This window comes from Antechinus flavipes, chromosome 3 (genome assembly GCF_016432865.1).
Source record: "Antechinus flavipes isolate AdamAnt ecotype Samford, QLD, Australia chromosome 3, AdamAnt_v2, whole genome shotgun sequence".
In the NCBI taxonomy this organism is placed as follows: Eukaryota; Metazoa; Chordata; class Mammalia; order Dasyuromorphia; family Dasyuridae; genus Antechinus; species Antechinus flavipes.
Genome location: NC_067400.1, coordinates 634,086,911 through 634,099,396, shown reverse-complemented (window position 1 = coordinate 634,099,396; position 12,486 = coordinate 634,086,911).

The following is a 12,486-nucleotide window of genomic DNA, read 5'->3' as shown; positions in this document are numbered from 1 at the left end:
TATTTGTAATGATTATTTTAGGCTGTGGTGTGACCACATGAAAGAGAGCCATCCCTGAGTCTACAAAACTTCAGGGCAAAAATTCTTTCTCAGATACTGACTAGCTGTGTGATGCTAGATGAGTCACTTCATCTATTCTTGCCTGAGTTTCCCCATTTGTAGAACAGAGATAATAGTAATAGCACCTGCTTCCCAGAGTTATGAAAGGATTAAATGAGATAATAGCTATCAAGTGTTTTGCAAGCATTAAATCACTTGTTGATTGCAAGGGATAATGTGGTGTAAAAATTATCCTGGCATGGATTCTGTCAATACAAAGTTATTATTAAATAAAATTAAATTTAAAAAAAAGCACTAAATCACTTGTAAATGTAATCTGCAATTATTATCATTTTGTCCTCTTGGACTATAAATCTCATAACAATAACAGTGAACTAAAAGCTATAGATAGTTTTATTCAGATTTTCAGTAGATTTGGGGTAAAATCACTATGTTGTGATGAATAGGGAACAAGGTTTGGAATTGGGAAAATTTGGTTTCAAATCCTATCTGAGATGTTCTCCAGCTGTGTAACTCTAGGTGAGGAACAATGTCAGTGTGCCTCCGTTTACTCATCTTGAAAATGGGGATCTTGAACTCAGTAGCTTCTATGCCCCTCCCCTCCAACTCTAAATCTATGTTCTTATCAAAAGTACTTTCATGGGTCTCTCTCCAAAGCCTCATCCAATGTTCCAGGAAGGAGGCCTTAGCAGGGCCAAATCTGAGACTACCAGCTGAAAGTGGTAGTCACCAAAAATCTTGTCCTGAAATAGAGAATGTATACATTATATGTTTAATATACAAAAGAAAATGAGTCTAGCAACCCTGTGTTCAGTAGTCAACAAAGTGTCACTAAGATCAAATTGGTAGATTTTAAAATCACATGAAGAAACAAATGTATCTAAAATGCAAAAGAGAACCAAGTAGCTGGAGAAATGATTTGCACCAACTTTCTCTAATAAATTTCTCATTTCCTTTATTTAAAGGATGTTTGAATCCTTTGGAGATATTTTAAAAAGATATTTAACAAATGGATATATGCATATGTATTATATATTTAAATATATATATTTAGGGTTAGGTAACCCCCAACTATATATATATTTAAATAGACCGGATAGATTTCTGGTCAAAAACTATGAATAGACAGAAATTCAAGTTATCAACAACAACCATATAACAAAATGATCCATATCTGGAACCACTAATAATTAGAAAGATTTTAAAATTGGTATAGGTGATGAGACAATTACAAATAGTGGAGGGATTTCACAGACATTTCTATTGGGGGACAATCTTCCCACATTGTCCATGTGAGAAAAAAAAGTCTGTCTCATTGTGCACTGAATCCTTCATCTCTCTCGGGATGTGGATAGCATATTCCATCTTCTGTCATCTATTGAGATAGGCCAGTGATTCTTAAATTCTCTCTCTTTCATTGGATTTCCAGATTTGTAGTTTTTTGATATGAGAAACTTTACATTTTTCTTCTCTTTTGATTTCATGGTAATATTGGTCAACATTTCAAAGCCATATGGCTTGGCTTTGCCAATTATATTTTGCCATATGTTTGTTGCTTAGGCAACCCATAATTCTGCAGGGGACATCCTCACTCTGACTCCTAGGCTAGATTATGAAAATCCTAACATAAGCATTTTCTTTTTCTTTTTTTATTATAGCTTTTTATTGACACAACATATGCATGGGCAATTTTTCAACATTGACCCTTGCAAACACTTCTGTTACAACTTTTCTCCTCCTTCCCTCCACCCCCTCCGCTAGATGGCAGGCAGTCCCATACATGTTAAACATAACATAAGCATTTTCTAAAATCCCTGGTGTAAGTATGTTTAAACTTGTTAAGGATACAAAAGGAATACTTCCCAAGTAACTGTCCTTCAAACCCAGGCAACCATGTTGCTGTTTTCACAATTTGTTTTCAGGAGATTCTGTGGCTCAGCTACTATCTAAAAAGATACTGTTTCTAACAACTTTGCATTTCGATAGTAATTTTAGCATTCCTAACTATGGTTCAGAGCCAGATTTGTGTTCTATAGATGCTCTTGCCCTTAACCCTGAAAGCCAATTAGTTACCCATGCTATTTGGCCTGCCTGCTTTGACAAAATAAAGCTTTGACTTAAAGAAACTTTGTGTGTTCTCACTCTGATTCTAAACCAAATGCTCTCTCACAGCATTTTCCTTTTGAATTCTTTCTCTCACATTTCTCATTTCATTTCCTATTACTTCCTCTAATGTTCTCACATCATTTCTAAAAACATTCATAATTCTCTTACTCTGGCTTGTTCTTTTCCAGTTTCCACTTTTCCTTTAGACTTCTCTTGTCTTGAGCAGCCCTGTCACCGCAGTAACTTTAGCAGGGGGATTCTTTAGTTTGCTATCTGTATAGACCCTATCCTAACTTTGAAGTTGAAGTCAGGACCAGTCTCTTCTGGATGGAATATACTATGGTTGCTTTCTTGGCGGTATTCAGGGTTGCTATGCTCCCGCATCTCAGGAACAGCTCGGGGTGGGCAGCTTTCAGTGTTCCTGACCTAGCTTCCTGTCTGATCTTTGCAAATCCTATGGTAAAACCTCTGTGCCCCTGCCCCACCTGTGGTTTCATGAGATTACTCTTGGACTCAGTCATCATAAGTCAGCTAGACAACTGTGTTGATTCTAAGAGACAAAACATCAGGAACCCAACACTGTCCTCAGACTTAGTGACAACGTAGAGAACCCTTCTTGGAATGTTTGTGGCAGCCCTCTTTGTAGTAACTAGAAACTGGAAACTGAGTGGATGCCCATCAATTGGAGAATGGCTGAATAAATTGTGGTATATGAATATTATGGAACATTATTGTTCGGTAAGAAACCAGCAGGATGATTTCAGAAAGGCTTGGAGAGACTTATAGGAACTGATGCTGAGTGAAATGAGCAGGACCAGGAGATCATTATATACTTCAACAATACTACATGATGATCAATTCTGATGGACCTGACCATCTTCAGCAATGTGATGAACTAAATTGATTCCAATGGAGCAGGAATGAATTGAACCAGCTAGATACCCAGTAAAAGAACTCTGGGAGATGACTTAGAACCATTACATAGAATTCCAAATCCCTCTATTTTTGTCCACCTGCATTTTTGATTTCCTTTATAGGCTAATTGTAAACTATTTCAAAGTCCGATTCTTTTTGTACAGCAAAATAACTATATAAACATGTATACTTATTTTGTATTTAATTTATACTTTAACATATTTAACATGTATTGGTCAACCTGCCATCTGGGGGAGATGGGGGGAAGGAGGGGAAAAATTGGAACAAAAGGTTTGGCAATTGTCAATTCTATAAAATTACCCATGCAAATAACTTCTAAATAAAAAGCTATATAAAAAGATTAATACAAAAAAAAAAAAAGAAGAACCCTTCTTGGACCATGTAGTCTGCCCCTTTTAGGCATGCTTAGGTCTTTTAGGACCCAGGACTTGTAAGTCTTTCTGTTTGCCCAGCTACTGAACAATCTGTTGTATTGTCTTCTCCCATATGTATCCTTAACCATGTCCAGTCCTTCTATAGTTATTATGCCCAATAGAAAGCATGACACGACACCTGGTAGAAGTAGGAGCTCAAAAAATGCTTTTCCAATAATTCATAATATCTGGTTTAAGTGTTTATGAAACAAACATCTCTTTTTCTAATTAAGAAAAATCTTAATGATTTGGCAAATGTAGGGAAACCTTGGGAAAAGTCCCCCAAATGAGGGTACAGTGATATTCTGATCAATGATGTTGCTGAAGGTTGAATATTTAAAATTTCTTCTTGTGTGTAAAATATGTTTTACTTTTACAATTGGGGCTGGCTGGATGTTGATTCCTCTGACAAGTTTGTAAGTTTTTTCTAGATTCTAGATAAGCAAAATTTAAGTGTATGTAGTTTCTATTTCTTTTTAAGCCAAAAGGTTTGGTAATCAAAGTCAAAAAGTTAAATTGTTCCTGCTAGAAAAAAAAAGAAAAAGAAATGGAATTCCAGAGTCCTCTTTCAACTGTGACTCCTTCCCTGGCTGTTCATTTGCCAGCCTCGGTATGGGCTAGAAGGTGGACTGGGGACCCCTCTCTTTTCCTGGCATGAAAGTCACACAGCTGCTGTTTTCTTCTGAATTTGTTCTATGCTTAACACCTGGCCTGGGGCCCAGCACTCAGCCCTCACTTAGCAACTGCCGCCCCTAGCCATATATCCCTTCTGTCTGCGTTGCATGTTTCACTCTGATTGGCAGTAAGTGATAGGGCTGCCATTTGTCACATGTTACCGAATTCCACATAAGCCCTTTGCAACTGACTCTTGGACCCCTTTGGGGTCTGATAAACAGTCTCTTCCTAAGTTGGAATGCTCAAGCAATGCCCATTCTGATTTGATTCCCTCCCCAGGGCCCACAGCCCTTTGTCTCTCTGTCTCTGTCTCTCTCTCTATTGTTCTCTAGCTCTCTGTCTTTGTCTGTCTCTCTCTTTCTCACTCTATTTTTCTGTTTCTATCTTTTTCTGTCTCTTTCTCTCTCTTCTCTCCCTCTGCCTCTTCCTCTCTCTCTTTCTTTCCTTCTATACTAGTCTGCTTTGCAACAATGCCCTACTGTGGTTTTTTGGAATTCCCTCTCAGGATTCAGGCTGGATTATGTTCTCTATTTGTAAGACTTGTGAGAGTACTGCCTCCTGCCACTCTTTCCTTCTTTATCTTCTTTCTTCTGGGTTTTAAATGGTGACTTTAATGGTGAGGTCCAGTCACTCTTCTGAGTTCAATGGAACAAGAGGTGGAGAATGGGAGCCTAAACTTGATTTCTTCTAAACTTCTTCCCAATTTTCTCCCCAGTTCTTGTTTAAGTTGAAATTTTTCCCCTGCCCTTTTTGTTCTTGAGTTTATTAAACACTGGCCCCCTGCATTCAACTTCTGTCTTTTTTTCTCTAATTTGTACCCCTTCTTCTTGTATGAACTGTTGCAGATGAACCGCAGAAACCATAGACAGAGTGTGTTAAACATATTCAATGAATACTTAAATATAAATGGAAAGACGAAAGCAACTAGTACTCTGAGTCACTGTGCAGAATAGTGGCTTTCTCTGAGATCAGATAATGAGAGATCTCTCACTTCACTAAGAGGCCCAGAGAACTCACTCCCAGTTAGAAGGCTATCTCCAGTGAGTCCATGAGGTAACATTCCCTGCCTCAGTTATTTTTCTTTGTCATAATTCAGGATTCAATCTGGAGGGACAAAGAGGATTTGTTTTCCCTACAGGAACTTAATTCCTTTCCAATATTCTCACACATTCTTCCCCAATCCTTTCTCTAACATGACTCTATCTCCTGACTCTGCATTTTCCCTGTTGCCTCCGCATTCCATTCCCATGCCTAAAATACTGTTCCTCCTTTTCTCTGCCTCCTGGTTTCATGGGCAAAGACTTTCTGCAAGTCTGAACTAAAATCCCTTCTTGTACAAGACTTTCTTGGTTTCCCTGCAGTGTTAGTACCTTCTTTGATTTAGATAGATAGATAATATAAAAGATAGTCTCAATCACCAAAACCATTTGGCTAAGAAATGGGGATCAGTGAAACAGGTTAGGTTCACAAAACACAATAATCAATGACTATAATAATCTAGTGTTTGATAAACCCAAAGACCCAGCTTCTGGGATTGGAATTCCCTATTTCACAAAAAGTGCTGAAAAAACTGGAAAATAGTGTGATAGATACTAAGCATTGGCTAATACCTTATACCAAGATAAGGTTAAAATATTCATGATAATCAACAAAATCCAACAGCAGAAGATACAAAGAGAAATTCCATTCAAAATAACTGTCGACAGCATAAAATATTTGGGAATCTATCTACCAAAGGAAAGTCAGGAATTATATGAGCAAAATTACAAAAAACTTTCCACACAAATAAAGTCAGACTTAAATAATTGGAAAAATATTAAGTGCTCTTGGATAGGCCGAGTGAATATAATAAAGATGACAATACTCCCTAAACTAATCTATTTATTTACTGCTATACCAATCAGACTTCCAAGAAAGTATTTTAATGATTTAGAAAAAATAACAAAATTCATATGGAAGAACAAAAGATTGAGAATCTCAAGGGAATTAATGAAAAAAAAAATCAAATGAAGGTGGCCTAGCTGTACCTGATCTAAAACTATATTATAAAGCAGCAGTCACCAAAACCATTTGGTATTGGCTAAGAAATAGATTATTTTGTCTTGATCAACTAGTCAACTATAGCAATCTAGTGTTTGACAAACCCAAAGATTCTAACTTTTGGGATAAGAATTCATTATTTGACAAAAACTGCTGGGATAACTGGAAATTAGTATGGCAGAAATTAGGCATGGACCCACACTTAACACCGTATACTAAGATAAGATCAAAATAGGGCCATGATTTAGGCATAAAGAATGAAGTTATAGATAAATTAGAGGAGCATAGGATAGTTTACCTCTCAGACTTGTGGAGGAGGAAGAAATTTGTGACCAAAGAGGAACTAGAGACCATTATTGATCGCAAAATAGAAAATTTTGATTACATCAAATTAAAAAGTTTTTGTACAAACAAAACTAATGCAAACAAGATTAGAAGGGAAGCAACAAACTGAGAAAACATTTTCACAGTTAAAGGTTTTGATAAAGGCCTCATTTCCAAAAGATACAGAGAATTGACTGTAAGTTATAAGAAATCAAGCTATTTTCCAATTGATAAATAGTCAATGGATATGAACAGACAATGTTCAGATAATGAAATTGAAACTATTTCCACTCATATGAAAGAGTGTTCCAAATCACTATTGATCAGAGAAATGCAAATTAAGACAACTCTGAGATACCACTACACCCCTGTCAGATTGGCTAAGATGACAGGAAAAAATAATGATGAATGTTGGAAGGGATGCGGGAAAACAGGGACACTGATGCATTGTTGGTGGATTTGTGAATGAATCCAACCATTCTTGAGAGCAATCTGGAATTATGCCCAAAAAGTTATCAAAATGTGCATACCCTTAGATCCAGCAGTGTTTCTATTGGGCTTATACCCCAAAGAGATACTAAAGAAGGAAAAGGGACCTGTATATGCCAAAATGTTTGTGGCAGCCCTCTTTGTAGTGCCTAGAAACTGGAAACTGAGTGGATGTCCATCAATTGGAGAATGGTTGGGGTAAATTGTGGTATATGAATGCTATGAAATATTATTGTTCTGTAAGAAATGACCAACAGGATGAATACAGAGAGGCTTGGAGAGACCTACATGGACTGGTGCTGAGTGAAATGAGCAGAACCAGGAGATCATTATACACTTCAACAATGATACTGTATGAGGGTGTATTCTGATGGAAGTGGATATCTTCGACAAAGAGACCTAACTCAGTTTCATTTGATAAATGGTGGACAGAAGCAGCTACACCCAAAGAAAGAATACTGGGAAATGAATGTAAACTGTTCGCATTTTTGTTTTTCTTCCTGAGTTATTTCTACCTTCTGTATTCAGGATATACTATGACATATTTAATATGTATAGGACTGCTTGCCATCTGGGGGAGGGGGTAGAGGGAGGGAGGGGAAAAATCAGAATAGAAGTGAATGCAAGGGATAATGTTGTAAAAAATTCCCCTGGCCTGGGTTCTGTCAATAAAAAGTTATTTATATATATATATATATATATATATATATATATATATATAAGAAAGAAAGAAAGATTCATGATGAAAGAAAGAAAGAAAGAAATATTCATGATGGATCATAAAGGGTGAGTCTATAAGCAAAGTAGAAAAACAAGGGACAATTTGCCTGTCAGATCTGTGGAGAAGGAAGGAATTTATGGCTAAAGAAGAACTAGAGAATATTAGGAAATGAAAAGTGGATAATTTTGATTACATTAAATTAAAAAGTTTTTGTAAAAACAAAACCAATGCAGCCAAAATAAGAGGGAAAGCAGAAAACTAGGGAAAACTTTTTACATCCAGTGTTTCTGATAAAGGCCTCAGATCCAATAGCAACAATGCTGGATCAAAGGATAGGCCCAGTTTGATAGCCCTTTGGCCATGTTCCAAATTGCTCTCCAGAATGGTTAGAATAATTCACAGGCAGGTATCCAATGTGAGGCAGAATGGAGAAGTGAATCTGAGAAAATCCCAAAGTAATTGAACCAGGTCAGGAATTAAAAGATGTCTGAGAAGAACTTTCTCCTTAACACCAACAATTCATTGGTGTTCCAGTTTTCTCATATCCCCTCCACATTTATCATTATCTTTTCCTGTCATCTGCTTACTTTCTAATCTTGGCTCACATTGCTTTTGTTTGTGCAAACCCTTTTTAATTTAATGTAATCAAAACTATTCATTTTGCATTTCATAATGTTCTCTATTTCTTTTTTGATTATAAATTCCTCCTTTCTCTACAGATCTGAGAGGTAAACTATCTCTTGTTCTTCTAATTTCCTTATAATATCACCCCGAAGGTACAGGGAGGAGGGATATATTGCCTATGGAGGACAGAAAGAGAAATTTAGTGAAACCAAGAGAAGGAGGATCTTCTTCCTGGAAAAATGTCATCAGATCCAAAAGAAGTAAGATGTAAGAAGTGTTGTCTAGTTCTTGAAGAGCTGTGAATGCAAGAGGATCTTTTATTTGATCCTGGAGGTAGTAAAGAATCACTGGAATTTATTAAATAGGGAAGTGTCATAGTTGGGACACTTTTTGCTGTATTGGAGTGGGACAGCCATGAATCAGGCTAATCTATTACCAGACCATTGCATAGCCCAAGGATGGAGTGATGGTGGTCTGCATCAAGAGGTTGAAACATCAAGTGAAGAGAAGGGCATGTATTTCAGAAATGTTGCAGAGGTGAAAATAAATAAGTTGAGGTAAAAAAAGGATTCAAGGAGAACACCTTGCTTGTGAGCCTAAGAGACTGGCAAGAAAGTGTGACTTTTGAGAGGAATAGGGAAAAGAAAGAGAAAGAAAATGAGTTCTGTTTAACACATGTTGATTGTAAGACATCTTGAATTAGCCACTAGTGAAGTTGTTGTAAAAGGCATTTGGGAGCAGAAAGGGCTAAGCTTGAAGAATCTTAAAATTTAAAGTATAATAAGAGCACAGGTATCCAAATGAGAGTATTGGGTGTGATTAACAATAAATATTCCTTAAATAGCTAGTGTGAGTCAAGCACTATGCCTAAGCTAGGCATACAAATATGAATAAATATAAACAGTCTCTAGCCCCAAAGAACTGGCAATCTAATGGTGAAAGAGAAAAAAAAAAAACAGAAATTGAGGCAGTGGGGCAGGTATACAATGTGAAGGCAGGATGGAGAAGTGAATCTGAGAAAGTCCCAAAGTAATTGAACCAGGTCAGGAATTAAAAGATATCTGAGAGGAACTTTCTCCTTAAATGAAGGTTGGGAGTTCATAAGCTCATCTCAGGGTGGTAAATGATATATGTGGAAAGACTGGGAAGGAAAGAGGTTTGGAATACCTTCTCTTGGGTGTGATTTATTAGAGAATTTCCAATAAAAATGAGTAGATACCCATCAATTGGTAATGGCTAAACAAATAGTGCTATATGGTTGCAATGAAATTTGATTTGCTATTAAAAATGAAAAGCCGCATGGTTTCAGAAAAACCTGGAAAGACTTCTACAAGCTGATGCATAGTAAAGTGAATCAAATCAGGAAAATGTACATCATAATAACAATACTGTTCCATGAATTATGAATGACTTAATTATTCTCAGCAAAACAATGAAGTAAAATAATCCCAAAGAACTATTGATGGGTTAGGGTTAAAATGACAGGAAAGGGTAATGATGAATGTTAGGATTTGGGAAAATTGGGACATTAATACATTGTTGTGAACTGATCCAACCATTCTGGAGAGAAATATGGAACTATGCCCAAAGGGCTATCCAACTGTACATACCCTTTGATCCCTCAGTATCTCTACTGGGCCTGTATCCCAAAGAGATCATAAAAGAGGGAAAAGGGCCTATGTATGTAAAAATATTTGTAGCAACCCTTTTTTGTTTGACAAGAAACTGGAACCTGAGTTTACCCATCCATTGGAAAATGGCTGAATAATTTAAGATATAAGAATGTTATGGAATATTATTGTTTTATAAAAAAAGATCACCAGGATGATTGAGAGAGGCCTGGAGAGACTTACATGAATGGGTACTAAGTGAAATAAGTAGAAGCAAGAGAATGTTGTACATGGCAACAGCAAGAATGTACGATGATCAATTCTGATGGATGTTGAACTGAATATGGATCACAACATAGTACTTTCACTCTTTTTCTTGTTTGCTTGAGTTTTGTTTTCCTTCTCATTTTTTTATCTGATTCTTTTTTTGTAGCATGATAACTGTAGAAATGTGTATACAAGAATTGCACATGTTTAACATATATTGGATTGCTTGTTGTCCAAAGGAAGGGATAAGGAGAGGGAGGCAGAAAAATTTGGAACACAAGATTTTGCAAGGGTGAATGCTGAAAACTATCTATGCATGTTTTGAAAATTAAAAACTTTCTTAAAAATATTAATAGTCTAATTCTAAAGTGCTTAACATAGTAAGCAATGTATAAATGTTGACTATTGTTATCAGGATTTGGATTAAATAACATACCAAAGATAATATCAATGATAATTTGTAAAAAGAATAAGTTAAAATTTTATCAAATTGAATAGTTGAAATTTGTGAGGACTTAAGAAATTTGATGTTATGTTTACAAACAACAGAAACAAACCAACATGATGTTTCTTAGATTTCTAGTTTTTCAATACTATGTACTGAAGAATATTAGACATAATTAAAAACGTGCGTTCTCTTTTAATTAGGACAATATGCCTTTAAATTCATGCTCTTATGTGAAATTTTTTCTAAAATATTGCAAAATGCTGTTAGAGAGGTCATTTCTCTGTTGAGTTATTAAAATTGATGTGGTAACGGGCTTAAAATTATAATAATGAAATATCTTTTGCCTTTGTCTGAAGTGTCTTTTTAATTATTCAATAAGAGGTTGGAGGACACCGACCACCACCACCAATTGTAGTCTGATTTTGTCAGTGTGCTTGGATAAATTTACTTTGAAATGGGCCAAACCGATGTCATTTGGAATTTAATATGTTATGAATCGAACTGCTATGATTTAGCAAAGTTGTTCCAAAAGGATTGAATATGCAGTGGGAAATATTTTTCCTCTAAAAGAGCCTTCTAAAGAGAAAGAGTTCAGTCTTACTATTTATAGCAGCCCTGTGGCTCAAGCAATAACTGAGAAATCAAAATCTAAACATCCTGGAATATTACAGAAAGCAGCATTTAAAATTCTTTAGAGTAAGTTTTAAGAATTAGAAAAAAAGCCTGGCGTGTGGTAAACACTAAATAAATGATTGTTACACTTTAATTGACTGTAGTTGCTCCATACTGGGTAACTCTACACCAAGTTTTAGATGCCATTAATAATCTGCCGAAGGAGATGAGTAATCATTTTTTCTGTAACATAATTTAAAAATAAATTCCATTGAATTACTATCATCTGACTAGTAATGACTTTCATATTTCAAATACATGGTGTAGCAGTTGCCAAATTTTTCTTTTTTACTATAAAATCTTTTTTTCAAAGCAAGAAATTTACAAGTTTTGGGAAATAACAAAAATCGGATGAGCCAGGTCACTTGATTTGTGATTGGGCCAGGGACATCCTGAAGCAAGTTGCTCTGATATCATTGCTAATATTGGAAGTATGGGCATTTTAGGGGCAAGCATGACAGGATATTTTTAGGGTGTGACAACTATTAAACCTGGTGTTCTATTGGAGTAGGACTAATGTCTGCCATCCTGCCTGTCAAAATGAGATTGCCTTAGAAATCCTGTTCTGCAGCCGGACATTTGTGGTCATGAATGCCACTATTACTGTACGTGTGCAGCTGCTAGAAAAAAAGAAACTTCTTCAGAGAAAGAGGAACTATCCCACTTAAGTGGGAAAAATAAACTGAACCTTTAGAAAAAGCATTGCAAAATTTAGCTTAATGCACTGACTATTTATTCTTATAAAGATATATGTATATTTGAAATTTTCCACTGATAAGTAACAAATATCTTTGCATTGAGTGACAGTAAGATGAAAGTTCCCTTTGTTACCCCCGAAGCTGTTGCCTACTGCTTCTAAGGAACCTGAGGGTTAAGATCAAATGAGTATTGAAGGACCTCAGACTTATAAGTCACCTCAGAGGTAATGAGTGAATGGATTTAAACTTAGGTCTTTCTGAATCCAGACCCATGGCTCTCTGTACTGCACCCACAACTGCCTCATTTTCTAGATGTTGCCATCTATAGAAGCAACCCAGGCTTCTGTGGAGGAAGTCAAGCAAACAGAATTTTCTGATTCCAAACTGGCTTTTCAATGGTGTC